Below are 15,939 nucleotides of genomic sequence, written 5' to 3' on the forward strand. Positions count from 1 at the left end.
TCCTTTAAGATCTCTTTGGGATATAAGCCCAGTAGTGACACTGCTGAATCAAAGAGTACGCACATTTTGATAGCCCTTTGAGCATAGTTCCAGAATGGTTGGATTCTTTCACAACTCCACCAACAATGTATCAGTGTCCCAGTTTTCCCACATCCCCTCCAACATTCTGCATTATCTTTTCCTGTCATCTTAGTTCATCTGAGAGGTGTGTAGTGGTATCTCAGAGACACCTCAGGGGTGTCTTCATTTGAATTTCTCTAATCAATAGTGATTTAGAGCACCTTTTCATTTGATTAGAAATGGTTTTAATTTTATCTGCTGAAAATTGTGCATATCCTTTCACCATCTATCAGTTGGAGAATGGCTTGAACTATTATAAATTTGAGTCAGTTGTCCATAGTTTAGAAATGAGGCCTTTATCAGAACCTTAGAATGTAAAAGTGTTTTCCCAGTTTGTTGCTTCCCTTCTAATCTTGTTTGCATTAGTTTTGTTTGTACAAAAGCTTTCTATCTTAACATAATCAAAATGATGTTTTTGGTATTCAATCATGAGTTCCAGTTCTTTGATGACTCAGCCTTCTGGAGCCATTTGTTAAATGAGAAATAGAGGTTCTTAATAGTCCTAGTGCCAAGTTGCAATGCCCTTCTCTCAATCCCCTCTGTCACCTCCTGGATACTGTCTTGTCTAGGTTTCCAGGACAGCCGCCTCCTTCCTGATTCTGCCTTCTCTCTCTTCCACTCCTCCTCCTGAGCTCCCGTGGACCGAATGCCCATCTAGCCCGGCGCTGAGGCCCGATTCCAGATCCCCCTTTCCTGCCCCGGCCTCTCCGACACCTGGACCCGGATGGCCAGGAGGCACCTGAAACGCCCTCCCCAAAACAGACCTCCCTCCCTTCCCCCAAACCCTCTCTGTGGTCAAGGAGCAGCACCGCTCGGTGGCGTCTCTCGGCCCCCGCCCGCGGTGCGGGCCCTCGGCTGCTACCATGGCTGCTTTTTTGGTGTGTGTGGGGGGGCGCCCTGCTTGCCTCAAGCCTCTCTCCTCCATCCCAGCCCACCCTGCATTCAGACATTAAAGTGATTTTCCCAAATCCTGGTTTCCGGTCTAATCCGGTCACTCCCCTACTCGATAGACCCCAGCGGCTCCAGTACAAAATGCTCTCCTTGGCGTTCTATGTCTTTCCTGACCCGGCCTGCCTTCACTTCGGGCCTTTCCGATTCATTATTTCCGAGGGGTTAGGGTGCAGCCGCCTGGAACTTAGCAGGTGCCTTTTGAACCATGTGGCTTGTTTGCGCGACTCTCTCGCATCCTAGTGCGTATGAGAGGCGCCCTCTAGAGGGCAGGAACAGCCACTGCCGTTCCGGCCGGCCTGGGGCCTGGCAGGTGGTTGCCTAGCAAGAGCTGTAGGAGGAGAGGCAGGGGGCACAGAGTCTGGCACCACGCTGTACCCTGCAGCAGTGGGTTTCTGCGGCCCTGAAGATCGGGAAAAGGTCCCAAAAAGGTTCAGGCGCTGGAAGAGCGGACCCGAGCCCAAACCTCCCTTTTCCCTCATGCGTGGGTCCAGCCCATCTGGCTCCTCCCCTTTTCCCCGCCCTTCGGCCCAGCCCGTCTGACCCCTCCCTTTCCTCCGCCCCTCGCCTCAGTCTTCGGGAGGATGGACCCTGGGAAAGCTCTCGAGATTTGGAGGGCTTCTCGCGTGAGCTCTACAACCAATCGGCTCTCCCGGACCCGGCTGGCCGGCCAATCCCGTCGGGTCGCCCAGTAGCTGGGGCGGTGGCGGTAGCGGTAGCGGCGGCGCTGGTGGCGGAGCTGTTTCGGGATTTCTCTACAGATATCTCAGGTGGGGGCGCTTCTATAGGCGAGAGGCCCGGTGCGGCAGCACCAAGTTTCTCCGGTCCGCGACCGGAGGGAGCTGAATGGGCCTTGGTTAGACACTTTGATATTTTTTTATTCCTGCCCCTCCCCCTCCCCGCAGGATCTGAGACCTAAGAGGGTGAGCTATCATCTCGCGATACCTCTTTCTATTCGCGAACTCAACCCTCCTTTGCTCCGCCTTCTTAAGCCTCGCGAGAATTTCTCAGAGAAAAGGCTTGGCGAGTAAAGTGCTGAGGGAAAGCCAGTAGGAAGGTCTAGGGCGGCCTACTTCTCGCGGAATTCCCTGTCTTCTTCCTGCTTCGCTTGCCCCGCCTTCTTCTCAGGTCTCGCGACACCTCTCGTTAGCGGTGGCTGTGAGGGAACCTGAAGGGCCTGGCGAGAGACGCTTCTGCTACCCCCCCCCACTTCGAAGCTTCGGGAGACCGTGGAGACCTAGGGGTGCGGGAGCGCGCATTTAGGGATCGGGAGGTGCGTGGCCTAGCGTGGATTTCCGACTTATGAGTTCGCCGCCGCCTTGCCCGGGGTGGGGGGGGGGGGAAAGAGTTCCTTTTCCTAGTTCGCTAGGCCCCCGGCGAGGGTTCGTGGGGACGAAGGGGGGCGGCGGCGGTCCGGTTCGATAAAACGAAAAAGCGGCGGGCGGACGCGCGCTCCGGCCCCGCCCCCGCCTGCTTAGGCCTCTCCAAGGGCTCGAGGGCGGCGGCGGCGGCGGTGCGGGGGGGAGGGGGAGCGGAGGAGGGAGAGGGGGGGGTAGCCTCGTCTGAGATCTCGCGGGAGTCCCCTCCCCTTCTCCCTTCCTCCCTGTGTGAGATCTCGCGGGATCGGACGGGAGGCCGAATGAGCAGGAGGGCGGGAGGGAGGACGGACGGCGGACGGGCAGTGCCGGAGCCAGGGCCGGCTTCTGTTAAGATGGCGGCAGCGGCGGTGGCTAGTTTCGAGGCCCTGGAGTGAAGTCGCTGCCGGCCACGCCGCTCCCCGGGGCCCCCCCTCGAAACCAGGTAAGGGCGGCTGGGGCCCTTCTCGCCCTCTCCCTCTTTTCTTGTCCTTCCTCATCCGACCCTCCTTCTTTGGTGTCAAGGCCCCAGCCAGCCTGGGTCGACTCTGCCACGTGCGTTTCCCCGGGCCCCGGGAGTTCTTTGGAGGGGGGGAAGGCGGGGCCCCTTTCCAATATTTCTAGATCCATCCTTTCTTCCGCCCCCTCGAAGCCACATGGTGACCATTGCCGCCTCGGTGCGGAATCTATGGCAGTTAACGCCCAAGTGGCCTCGAATTCCAGAAGAGGGCGGGGGTAGAAAGGTCCTGGACAGGAGGCTGGGGAACCTGGAAAGGGACAAAGGAAAACCGCAGCGATTTGGGTTCTTCAATCTGCTTTCCATTTGACTTATTTCTCATCACCCTCCCTTCCCCCCCCCTTCGAATTCAAGAGAAAGTCCTGTCCTCTAATAACCTGCCACCTAGATCTGCTCTAGAACTTAAGCTCCCTGCTTTCTTCAGGCCATACAGGGTGCCCCTTTCTGCAGTCCGTTCTACCATCTGACCTTCATCAGTCACATGTTTGCCTGTCAATTACCTGTGCAATTTTGGGGAGCCTCTCATTACTCAGCTTTCCTGGGATCTTCTCAGATCTCTTGTAAGGACCTCCTGGCTGAACTTATACCCATTGTTTGGCATGGTATCTTGAACCAATAGCTTTCCTTTCAGTCTGACATTTAGTCATTCTTTGCAATTATTAGAAGGGTTTCTGCTGTGTTTACTACCCTGTCTTTTGAGAAAGCATTTGCCCTTTTTATTATTTCAAAGCTCAGTGGCTTATGCCACATTGCCCATAGTATCTGTCTTAAAAGCTATTAGGAGCAATTGAGGCGATGGATAGCAAGTTCTTTGCTTCTCCTGGAATGCTTTATAAGGGGCAAACTAGTAGTTGTGGTAGGGATGATGGTGTTTTCTAATTGGGTTTGGCTTGGGTTGGAGTTCAAATTGTCCTTTAGTTACCAGGCAGTACTGGGGAAATAATGGGGTCAAGATTAAGTAGATGTGAACTAAAAAATTAACTGGATGTCTTCAGCCAAATGGCTGTGTAAGAAATTGAGTTAAGTCAAAAGCACTTTTTTTTTTTTTAAAGTGGTTAAGCTGTGATTGAATAAAGCTCTTTCTTCTCTCCCTCTCCCCCCCCACCCCCTTTTGCCTATGCAGTGAAGATAGAGATGGCCTTGGGATCTATTTGAAGGTCCAAGCATTAATTTTAGGTTTAGAGCAACCGAGTAGTTAAACCACAGTTTCAAGAGGGGTGTCATCCGAAATTAGGATGCATTAGGTCTAGGTAGGTGTGGTATGATGAGTTCTAGGTTGAGTGTGGCAATCTGAAGGGGAGGGTATGATGAGTTTGTCCTAGAGAATGTAGCTGGGCTGTGATCAATTTGAAACTAGGTGATCATTAGAAATCTTGGTCGGGGCCAAGTGCACTGAACTGATTATATCTGAGACTGGATCTTCTTAGGGCTCAATTTTGAGGCTTTAGCACAGCCTTCAATAACGAGTGGGTGAAGTGGAGGAAATTGTTTCTGTAAGATGGGTCTTCAATTTTCTCCAAAGCTGTCCTTAGTATCAGTGCATTGTGGGATCACTACAAATTGAATTGAGACTTTGGGCTGAGTTACCTTTGCTTCCAAGGGGGTTTTGATTCATCCTTCTTTGGAATTTCTGCTAAAGGGATCGGGAGGTTTGGTTTAGAATTGAGATGTTGAATTACTGCACCATGCAAGTTCTAACATTGAAGGGCATTGCCTTAAAACCAAAGTTATCGAAATCAGTATAACTGAGGAATGTTGTTTGTTCTCTTGTAGGCCCTGAGCTGTAGAGGACGGTGCAGACCTTAGCAACTGGGTCTGAGAAGGCTCTGGAAAGTGTTGTCTCGGAGATTCATTCAGCACTTCAGCTTAAGCCCATTATGGATTGGCTGTGATTTTAGGTTTGTTTTCACAGCTCTGCGTCTTGTCTGTCTGTGTTTGTGTGTCTTGTCTGTCCCTTTCATGGAGGGGGGTGGGGTATGGAAATCAGGCTTCTTTTTGCTATTTGAATTGTTTTGAAGGTTGATGTTGCCTGCGATAACAGGGATGAGTCCACTTTTTAGAGTCTCTTCCTGAACTTCCTTTGTCAGGAGCAGTAAACATTTGTTAAGTTTGTGCTTTGTGCCAGGCACTGTGTTACAAAGAAAGATAAGAGAGTTCCAGGCCTTCAGGAGCTCATAGTCCAAGGGGGAGTTTTGGTTTTGGGGGGAGGAGGGACACCTGGTCCTACAGCCACAGATAGACCATTTCAAGAGGTGAACACTACAGACTCCATGTCTTGTTGAAGATGGTCCAAGAGAGTAACCAAGTGAGGACTCAAAAGCTGCAGAATTACATACAGCTCTTTGCCTAAGCCAAGATGTTTAAAGCCCTACCAGAGTGTGTCTTTTTGGTCCTTTTGTTGGAATAACAAATCTTCCTTCTTTTTGATAAAGTGAGACTTATTAGTGGAGGATTTTTAAGGCCTCACTTGGATGCTGGTATAGGTACTTATCAAGTGTTTGGATTTGCATTGATACCCGCCTGCATGGCTGCAATGTCATTTAGATGGGCTTTGAGGGGCTGTTAAAACCTCCTTTGTTCGTGTTCCGCTAAAATTGACTTCCATGTTGCCTTTGACCTTGGGTTTTAGATTCTTAAGAGCCCCAGCCCTTCCTAACAACTTGTAACAATTGCTGCTCCTAATCTCCTCTGAGAACCCAATGTGCTCATTCATTTGGCCTATCTTTGGTGGCATTGAGGTGCTTCCAATTCTGCAGAGATTTGAAAGCACTCTGGGGGGGAGGGGGTCAGCCAGAAAAGAGGCCTGATGATGGGAGACAAAATCCCATAGGGATTCAGAGACTAGGAGTGCTATTTTCTTCCCAGTCACCTTATTTTGCCCATAGCATTTGTAAAGTGGTTATTATTGAATGGTTAAGATACCAGGCAGTTGCTGTCTTCATCACTATGATCTTACGTTTCATTGGAAAGCAGAAGATTTTGTATTTGCTCCTGGAGGTGATAGGGAGGCACTGGAGTTCATTGAGCAGGACATAGTCAGATTTGTGCTTCAGAAAAAGCACTTCAGGGGCCAAATGGAGGATGGATTGAAGGGAGGAGGGACTTGGAGCAAACAAACTCACCTGCAGGCTATGGCAGTAGTCCAGGTGTGAAGTGATGAAGTCCTAATCCAGATGGAGGTTGGGGGCCATGTCAGCAGACAGGACGAATTTGAGATGTCAAAAAGATAAAGTGGGACCCGATTGGATGTGGGGACAGGGGAGATGAGAAATATTGAGGAATTCAGGGTGACTCGTAAGTTTGGAGAGCAAAATTAGGGTTAGAGTAAAAGCAGTAGTTCTGGGGAGAAGGCCTCAGATTGGTTGCTCTGGAAATTGAGACTGGGTTAAAGGAAGAGAGACTGGGTATTATATGCAGGATAGGAGAGAAGACAGCCCTGCAATCTCAATTTCCTCAGTAAAGTGTGGCGCAGAGCCCCTCGTTGGGACAGGGGAGCTTGGGGTAGAAATGAGAGGAGATTGCCCTGGGGTCACCATTGGGCCCAGTTGAGATTCAAATTTAGAGTGAATTCTTCAATCCTCATCCGTTACTCTCTCTAGTACCATTCAGCTGCATGCGAGCAGCAGGGAAGAAGGAAAATGGTAGGAGAAACAGTGGAAGACCCCACGATTATGTATGGATCGTTCATAGGGTTTGGAGAAGAAAAAATGAGATGGAACAAAGTAGAACATGAGAGTTCTTTTGAAGGTGTGCAAGATGATTGTTTGACTTGTTCTGCATAGAGCAGAGCAAGGAACAAGAACTGGGATCCCTAGAGATTTTAGGAAACAGCTCTACCCATTGGCAGGTGTGGACTGCATGCCTTTAATCTGGACCATTGGGGAGGCCAAGGTATCCTGAACTACAATGGGCTAATGGCTCCGTTGAGTCTGTCTAGGTAGGGCAGAAGTCAAGGCAGGCCAAGCAGCAACGGGGTTGGGCAAGAAGGGGAGACCAAGACTCAGCAAAAGTAAACCCAGCTTGGCACCCCCTTCTGACAAGTCAAGCAGAGATCGACCTTGTTGGGTTTTGGTTATTTTGGTGTAACTTGGCCATCCCTTCCACTCAAATGGTCTGCTTTTTTTTTTGTTTTTGGTTTTTTTTTTTTTTTTTTTTTTTGGTGGGGGGGGGTGTGGTTAGCACTGTTCTTCCCTTGAAAAGAGCAGGTGACCTGTTGGTTGGACTTTGGATTTGGTTTAAAAAGTAATTTCTGCAACAGCTCTAATAACACCAATGGCCAGAATTCTCCAAAAGACATGGAGAGCTATTTCACTTGAAGTGGAGAAAGATTGAAAAGATGTAACGGCAGGAGGGGGTTGCTTGTACTGGCACATGTCATGAGCAGGTTTCCTTTGGCTTACGTGGTCTTTCCTAATCATCGTTAGAAGGGAAAGCTTGCTGGCTTTGGGAAAGAGGATAGTCATATTTGTTTATTTTTTTTCTGTTTGGCTTTCTTTTCTTTTTTTATTATAACTTTTTATTGATAGAACATATGCCTGGGTAATTTTTTACAACATTATCCCTTGCGCTTCCTTCTGTCCCAACTTTTTCCTTCCCTCCCTACCCCCTCCCCTAGATGGCAGGCAGTCTTATCCATGTTAAATATGTTATAGCATATCCTAGATACAATATATGTGTGCAGAACTGTACAGTTCTCTTGCTGCACAGGAAGAATTGGATTCAGAAGGTAACAATAATCTGGAAAGAAAAACAAAAATGCGAACAGTTCACACTCATTTCCCACTGTTTCTTCTCTGGGTGTAGCTGATTCTGTCCATCATTGACCAACTGGAACTGAATTAGGTCTTCTCTTTGTTGAAGATAATCCACTTCCATCAGAATACATCCTCATACAATATTGTTGTTGAAGTGTATAAGGATCTCTGGTTCTGCTCGTTTCATTCAGCATCAGTTGATGTAAGTCTCTCCAGGCCTCTCTGTATTCCTCCTGCTGGCCATTTCTTACAGAACAAGAATATCGCATAACATTCATATACCATAATTTACCCAACCATTCTCCAATGGATGGGCATCCATTCATTTTCCAGTTTCTAGCCACTAAAAAAAGGGCTGCCACAAACATTTTGGCACATACAGATCCCTTTCCCTTTAGTATCTTTTTAGGATATAAGCCCAGGAGTAGCGCTGCTGGGTCAAAGGATATGCACATTTTGATAACTTTTAGGGCATAATTCCAGATTGCTCTCCAGAACAGTTGGATTTGTTCACAACTCCACCAACAATGTCCCATCAGTGTCCCAAGTTTCCCGCATCCCCTCCAACATTCTGCATTATTTTTTCCTGTCATCTTAGCCAATCTGACAAGTGTGTAGTGGTATCTCAGTTGTCTTAATTTGCATTTCTCTGATCGATAGTCATTTGGAACACTTTTTAATTTCATCATCTGAAAATTGTTCATAGAGGATAGTCATGTTTAGAAAGAAAGGTGACATAAAGACAAAAAAGTAGTGGTGTTAGGCTTTGAAACTTCAGGAAAGCTAGTTTTTGTTTTCCTTATGGAGAAGAAGGAGGAGCCAGTTCAAGGCCTTCCATGTAGGGGAACCATGGGGAAAGTGGTGATTGATTGAAGTTTGGACAGTCCATCCCATAAAAGCCTTTTCTGTTCTCTTGGGCAGGGTCTAGAAATGAGGTTCAGATGTGGCTTCCCAGCAGAATTCTGTGCTTCTCCTGAAACTTTTCTTGCTTCCCTTGCTGGGCATTCTCCTTCCCCAAACTGTCTTGAAGAGGCTGAATGCCAGCTCCTTTGCATTCAGTTGGAGGGCGGGGTCAGTCTTCTCTTTCTATCATCAGTTTCTTTAGATAAGAACTCACCAAATGGTCAGAACTGAGGCTGGGTGTACTGCCAACATGGGTCCTTCCCCCTAGAAATCTCCATGGTGGTGTGGTTCCGGGACCTTGTTGACAGAGATGCCATCCTCTCCCCAACTACGAAGGCTGCATTGGAAAGCAGGCGATTCTTATCCTGGCCTTTCATATGGGCTAAAACTGGACGGACTTGCTGACTACCTTTGGTTCAAGAGGCTGTTGTTGTAATTTGAGCAAATAAGTCAGGACCTCTTCTGGGCCGGCTGCTTGACCTAAGCCTGGGATCTGCCTTTCGGTTGGGGAAGACCCAAGTGCCTTGCCCCACAATTGTGCTCTTGGGACTTGAGGGGAGCTTAGGATGACTGGGAAGTATCTTTAAATCAATTAATTTGCACCCAAAGTGACTCACTGTAAGTGGTGGCCAAAAGAAAGCCAGCCTGCCTGTGAATTGAGATATGTCTCTTCTCTCCCCCCCTCCCCCAACTGTTTTCTTAACTTGCTTTCTTGGGACAACTTGGGTCTCAATTCCTTTTGCAGAGAGGAAAAGTTGGATAGACAAATACTAGATGCCGGTTATGAGAAGCCCTGATGTTGGGGATTGATTTAGTCATGGTTTTTGATAACCCAAATGGTGTCAGAGGCTGGTTCCTGTATTATTCATCAGCTTCATTTTCCTATTCCCCCCTCCTGGGTTCTTACTGTGATTGCTTTGAAAGTTGAGTCTCTGGGGATGCCAGAGAGTGGGTTGGCAGGATTAGGATCCGAAACGATGTTGCCAGGCTATAGTGATGAGTCGTGGCTAAGAAAGCAAAATGTAATTGGAATAAATGGAAAGTTGTAAATTTGGGTTCCAAAAATCCACCGCACGCGGACAAGAGAAGCACATTTAGGCTTTTGAAGAGGAACAGGGAGTTTTAGTACACCCTAAGTGGGGGTTAACGGTATGACCTTGGGCGGAATTCATCCAAGTGCAGGGCCTAACAGAGAATGGAAATTGGGCTGTGGGAGTGCTGTGTTTTAGTCATTGTATTCAGTGGAGACCTTGACAAACTGGAGAAGCCTGAAATAATCTGAAACTCCAGTGACTCCCTTTTTATCTCCAGGAGCAAATACAAAATGCCCACTGTTTGGCTTGTCAAGCCCTTTGGAACTCTGCCCTCCTTAGTCTTCCTTGCACCCCGGGCTTCAGTGCTACTGACCTCTTTGTACTCAACCCTGTGAGCCCCCAACTCCAGGCCATCTTCACTTCCACATGGGAAATTGATTCCCCCTCCCTGCTTCAAGGCCCAGCTTAAATTCCACTTTCTACAAGAAGCTTTTCCTATTCCCTCATAATACTGGTGCCTGCCCCCCCATTGATTCTCTCCAATTTATTCTGAATTACGTCGTTTCTGCATATCATCATCTCCCCCATTACAACCGAAGGGCCTTGGTTTTTTTTTTTTTTTTTTGGCTGGTGGTGCTTCTTTGTAGTTTTAGTATTTAGCTCAGTGCCTGGTGGTGGACCCTTAGTAATAAGCTTTTTGACTTGAATGGGATTATCTCAATTTTTAAATTTTTTTAATTTTTATTTTTTTTTCCTATTTTTGAGGATAAAAAGTTGCCATTTAAGTTGAATTCTCATTTTAGGAGTGGAGATGGACTGCTTTGGGGTGTTATAAACTCTTTTTGTTGCATCACCTTTGTTTCCAAATATATCCCTCTTGCCCAGTGATCACCCACCTGCATCCAAGCCTACCTCTTGCAAATAAAGGTGAGAGATAGCTTTCTTATCTATTGGGACAGGCTTGGCACTTTACATCGATGCTCTTGTAACTCTTCATGTTATTGTAGTTGTGTCCTTGAGCCACATAACCATTGGTGGTCTTCCAAAGGTGAACTGTTTCTAAAAGGTATCTGAGCTTGCCAGTGTCAACACCTCTGAACCTTACATAACCGGCCTTATGACTGCATGTTGCGTTAGAAGCTAGATAACGTTACTATGTGGTTTTCTATGGTATTTTCACTTATTTTGTTAAATATTTCCCAATTATATTTGAATGAAATTCAGCTGTTGGGGGCACATTGACCACCCCGGTCTAAGACATCTGCTCCCTGTTCTGCAGAAGGACTTGGGGCCTAGAGAGGGCAGAGCCTTCTCTCCTGAGGCCACATAACCACAAACCTGGAGGCTTTGGGGTTTCCCTCCCACACTTCAGTGCTTGAGGAGTTGGGGGGGCCCTACTTCTTCCTGCTTGGCCCTCTCCTGGTTCGCTCTCGTTCTTTTATCAGCCTCCGTGCATTTGTTGCCCTTGTCGTAGGGTGCATTCCAATCCTGAGTTATATTCAGTTCAGAAGCTTCCCCCCCCCACTTACTGTCTCAGCTTTTGCTTCAACTCTTTTCAACATTTAGCAATTAGAATTTTTTAGGTTTTTTGTTTTGTTTTTTTTTTTTGTTTTTTGTTTTTTGTTTTTTTCTTAAAAAGACAAGAGACATCTCTCTTGGTGTTGACTGCGACCCAGCCACATCTTCTCAGTTCTTGGGCCTCTTGTCTGGGTCTGCTTATAAACCCTAATTCCTCAGGGGGCACTATCCACAATTCTGGGGCCCTCCTTCCTTCAAGGTTGTTGGAGTGGCTTGGTCTATCAGTGACCCGCTTCCTTAGCCAGGCATTATTTTCTGAGAATGCCCTTAGCTCTTGTTCATTTATACATGGTGAGTTGGCCCATACAGTATCAGGGGAAGACCGTTATTATTTAAACGTTGAGCCTTTGTTTCTGGGAGAAACTTGAGGTTATTCCAAATACTGTGCAGTTTTCCAAAGGCTTAGCTTGCTTTTCTTCAGTTCTGAGCCAAGCTGATCGCCTCTTTGTGGTGTCTGTCCAAATATGCACATTCTGGTGGCTAAGTTCAATGGGTTGTCCATCCAGCTGCTCCACAGAGGCTGAACAGGAGACGTTTATCATCAACTTGGTTTTTCTTGTGTGTCTACGTACGATGAAGGTTTTTGAAGTCAGGGACCCCTCGGGAATGTTCTGGAGCTTGATGCAGCAGTGGTTTCTGTGATGTGGAGGACGCTTCCATTGGGACTCTTTGAGGGCTATCCTTGTTAGCCCAAGCAGAGGGTCCTTGAAAAGGGGTTGGCGCATTCAATTTTCCATCCTAAGAACTCTTAAAGAGAAAGGGTTTGTCATTGGAATTTGATAACTCGCGCTAACTTTTACATTTGAGATTCCCTGGTTTTGTTGCCTTTCTGTGTTGACTACATTGTTCTAGTTGAACCATTCCTTTACCTCAGCTTTTTGGGGGACCATAGCAGGCACTTTCCACAAGCCTTCCCATGTTTCTTTCCATGGCCTGCCGTTTGTCATTCTGGGGCACTAATAGGTCTGTCACATTCCCCAAACCTTAGGGCAGTTTGTAATTACAGCTTTCTAGCACTACAAATGCTGCTGGCATCTGCCAGGCCTTTTACTTCTCCATTGGGCTTTTTGCTCAAGTTCTGTTTTTGAAAAACAATAGCTTTTTATTTTCAAAATACATGTAAAGATAGTTTTCCACATTCCCCTTGCAAAACCTTGTGCTCCAAATCCCTGCTCCCCCCCCCCCCAAGTAATTTATTATAGGTGAAACATGTGCAATCCTTCTAAATTAATTTTCATATTTATTATGCTGTACAAGAAAAATCCAATCAAAAAGGGGGGGGGGAAGAGAAAGAAACAAAGCAAACAACAAAAAAGTGCAAATACTCTGTTGTGATCCATATTCAGCCACCCCTCCCCTCCCCCCTCCAGTTCTCTTCCTGGATGCAGATAGCTCTCTCCAACACAAGTGTTTTGGAATTGGCCAGAATCACCTCATTATTGAAAAGTTTGCTCACGTTTTTAAAGGTGGGTAGTAGCAAGAGCTAGGCATCCTAACACTCTCTCCTCCTCCTCCTATCTAGCGGTTAGCCCTTGGATGTGGGGGCAGCTGGTACGGGAGGTGACCATTCTGCTGGCCTGGCTATCCTGGCATCATTGTGTGTGGGCTGTAGAAGACTCAGATCGCTCAGAAAGCAAAAAGATTGTTTATTAAAAGCTCCGGAGGATGAGCTGTTCCATCTCGAGATAAAGGAAAGAGAAAGCTCATGGTAGGAGGGCTAAAGAAGTAGTCAAGAGACACAGCTTTTATACAAGAGATTACATCCCAAGGAAGAGAGCCTGGGGGGGGGGGGGAGGCAGGCATCTGATTGGTTGTTGCTATCTGGAGAGATTGGAATGGAAGGTTTCTGTTTCCCTGAAATCACCTGATTTCTGGGAAGCAGAAAATCAGGCCTTCAGGCTTAATCAAGCAGATAGTGGTCCAGCTAATAGACTAAATATCAGTAAATGTCAATACTGATAAATGTCATCAGCTCAGGTTAAATAAATATGTTTATAGCTGGCCAAGGCTCAAGTAAATATGGGCCTGCACGTATGATACAGGTCATAGGGGAAACACAGAAATAATGAAAATAAAATACAGAAAAAGAATTCCCACATTCCTGTAAGTTCTTCACCTTATCTCTCTCTTCCACACAATTGTAAGCCTGTGCTTTTCCATCTGTGTAGCTCCCAGGGGATTTTTTTGGATGGTTTTGTTTCAGAAATGAAACAACCTGCCAGCCAAAGGTGATTGGAGCAAGTTTGTTGCAGCACATATCTTCTGCATGTGCGCGTGCGCCCCCCCCCCCCCAAAAAAAAAAAAAAAAAATCAGTCACACCTGGCTGTGCTGTGGCCAGGGTCTAAAGTGGACTGTGGCCTTTGACCCTCAGGTGGAACCTTGCTGCTGTGATTGATGGGGCTCCCTTGTTTTTCCCTGGCATTTGAGTGTGTCAGCTTCCTGAGAGCAGGGGCCATCTCTCTTTTTTTTTTTTTTTTTTTTTTTTTTTTCTCCTCTGCTTGAAGTCAAGTGCTTGTCTCTTGAGTTAGTGAATTGCTTTTTAAAAGGTACTTGGAGGGAAGCATTATAAAGGCTTTGTTCTGTCTGACACCCACCTGGGGCAGGGTCAGTTACTCTGCTCGGTACCCTGCAAGCCCTCAGAACTCTCAAAGGGAGTTAACAGAAGGCCCCAGGCTGGGAAGGCTCAGGGATTTTGTTGCTTAATGGTCAAGGACAAAATAATTTGTTTCTTTTTTCTGGCTTTCCCTTTCTCTGGTGTTCAGAAAGTGTGTTTATAAACAGATTTTTCAGCCCAATGCACACTGTAAACCTTGCTCTACTGCTACTGTGAGGGAGGCCTTGGCTGACCCAGTGACTTGGAATGATGCTTAGAATTCTCTTGCTCAGCCTCAGGCAATTGGGGACATTAGGCCAAGTGACCTCTTGTTTTCTTGTATGGAAGCCAGCACCTAGTACGCCAGTCAATAAGGAACACCCAGTGTGTTGTGGATAGAAACTTTGAAGACCATCATGAGCTCTTTGAGCCTCACAATAACCCTGCAAGTTAGGTGTTAGAATTATCCCTGCTTTGCAGTGGAGGAAACTGAGGCAGATGGGAAGTAACTTGAGTAACTTGTCTATTAGTTAAGTGTTGATTTGAACTCCACATCCAGCCCTCCCTAGCTGGCCCAAGTCATGGGGAGTGGAAGCAGAATTCTGAGCAGCCTCCTCGGAGGTTGGAACTCAGAGACTACATCTGGAGAGCTGCTGCATCCCCCGTTCTGCTGTTTGGATCGAGAAATACAAAAGCTATGCACGGGAATGATTCATGGAAAGACTTGTACAGGAGATACAGGTGCTTCTCATCTTTTAGTGCTTGAAATAGATACGGCCAAATCAAAACCAGGACGCAGCAAAGGAGGACTTTCTTTGCCTTGGTTCTTGACTAGTCTCTGTAGAGAAGTCAGTGAAGAGAAGGGCCCTTGATGTCTTCAAAAAGCTTTTCCAACACAGTGTGTCTGGGTGGCCTGGCTCTTCTGAAGGTTGGCTAATGACAGGATTTTTGGATGCTCCCCCCTCTACCCCCCCTCCCCATTCTTGTGTGCTGGCTCCCACCTTGGCTTATATGCCAAAATTCCCAAGAAAAAGAAACTAAAATAAAATAACATTTGTGACATACTTGGACGCTGCAACTGGTAAGCGAAAATAAGATCCTTTGGGTTTTGCGTCCTTTTCTTGTAATTCCTCCTTTGGCTCATTGCTCCTTCCTCTTTTCTGGATGCAATTATACAGTTGGGGTGTCCGCCTTGGGGGCATTCTGCCAAATCCCTGCCTTGCCAGCGATCTTCCAGTGGAGGTGAGGGGTGGCTCCTTTCTGTTTGGTTCTTGTTGTATAGGCATAATAGGGCCTCCTCTGGGGCTTTCTGTACCCTGGGAACTTCCACACTAGAGTACTGTGGAAAAATTTTCTTGGCCCCTAAAAGATCTGCACTTGTTTCCTCTGGCACTGTTGGCTCTCTCCAGTTTTTTGGGCATCTGGGCCAGTTTGCCAAGTGTGAAGTGAAACCTGAGGGGAGTTGGGATTTGTATGTGGTTAATTTGGAGCATTCTTTGTTCATAGTTGACAGCTCTTTTGAGAGCTGGGCATTCATTTGTTTTGGCCATTTAGCTACTGAAGAATCTGTTAGCTATAATCTTTCATTCCCTGAGAAATTTGCTGCAGAGATGGTCCCCACCCTCTTTTTGAGCACCTCTCCTTTTATCTTGCCATATCCATTTCCAGTAGACTCTTTTATAAAGTAGCACCCAGAGCTTCCTGGAGGTCTCATTCTTCCTAGTAGCTTGAGATAGTTGTACTCTCCAGGGCTGGTCTCTTCCAGATCTAATATACTAGGGTGATCTTCCTTAGCCCCAATTTCCATCTGCACATCTCTGTAAGTCCGACCAGGTGGGGGCTTTGTGTTGACATGCAACAAATATTGTATGTTCAATGTCCTTACTTTTGGCAGCAAACATCACAGCTAGACAATCTTGTTCCCAGTAATGTGAGACCTAAGACAGTTTGCCAGCTGTTCCAAAAATGCAAATTAAGGCTGTATTTGCTTTGTCTTCTCAGATAGCTAAATGGTGACCATGCTCTCCCCCCCCCCCATGCCTTTGTGGAGAGTTTTTTCGGATTCCCTGCATCTAACACCTCCTTTCCCCCATTCTGACAGAAATATACGGGGATCCTAAGAATAAATGGCTACAT

The 15,939-nt window shown here is 46.9% G+C and overlaps 1 protein-coding gene across 16 annotated transcripts in view; it reads left to right on the forward strand.

The window, feature by feature from the left end:
- Window positions 1-1,751: 1,751 nt before the first annotated feature.
- Window positions 1,752-15,939, forward strand: part of HUWE1 (HECT, UBA and WWE domain containing E3 ubiquitin protein ligase 1) — a 96,923-nt gene continuing 82,735 nt past the window's right edge. For 8 of the 16 annotated variants that reach the window (XM_074277809.1, XM_074277818.1, XM_074277814.1 and 5 more), the window contains exons 1-2: window positions 2,084-2,341; window positions 4,714-4,838. The gene's annotated coding sequence lies outside the window, so the exon portion shown is untranslated. Of the gene's footprint in view, window positions 1,839-2,082; window positions 2,342-2,725; window positions 2,869-4,713; window positions 4,839-15,939 lie in introns of those variants that run through there. The other 8 variants (XM_074277816.1, XM_074277820.1, XM_074277821.1 and 5 more) reach the window with 4 other exon arrangements.

Source organism: Sminthopsis crassicaudata, chromosome X, assembly GCF_048593235.1.
Source record: "Sminthopsis crassicaudata isolate SCR6 chromosome X, ASM4859323v1, whole genome shotgun sequence".
In the NCBI taxonomy this organism is placed as follows: domain Eukaryota; kingdom Metazoa; phylum Chordata; class Mammalia; order Dasyuromorphia; family Dasyuridae; genus Sminthopsis; species Sminthopsis crassicaudata.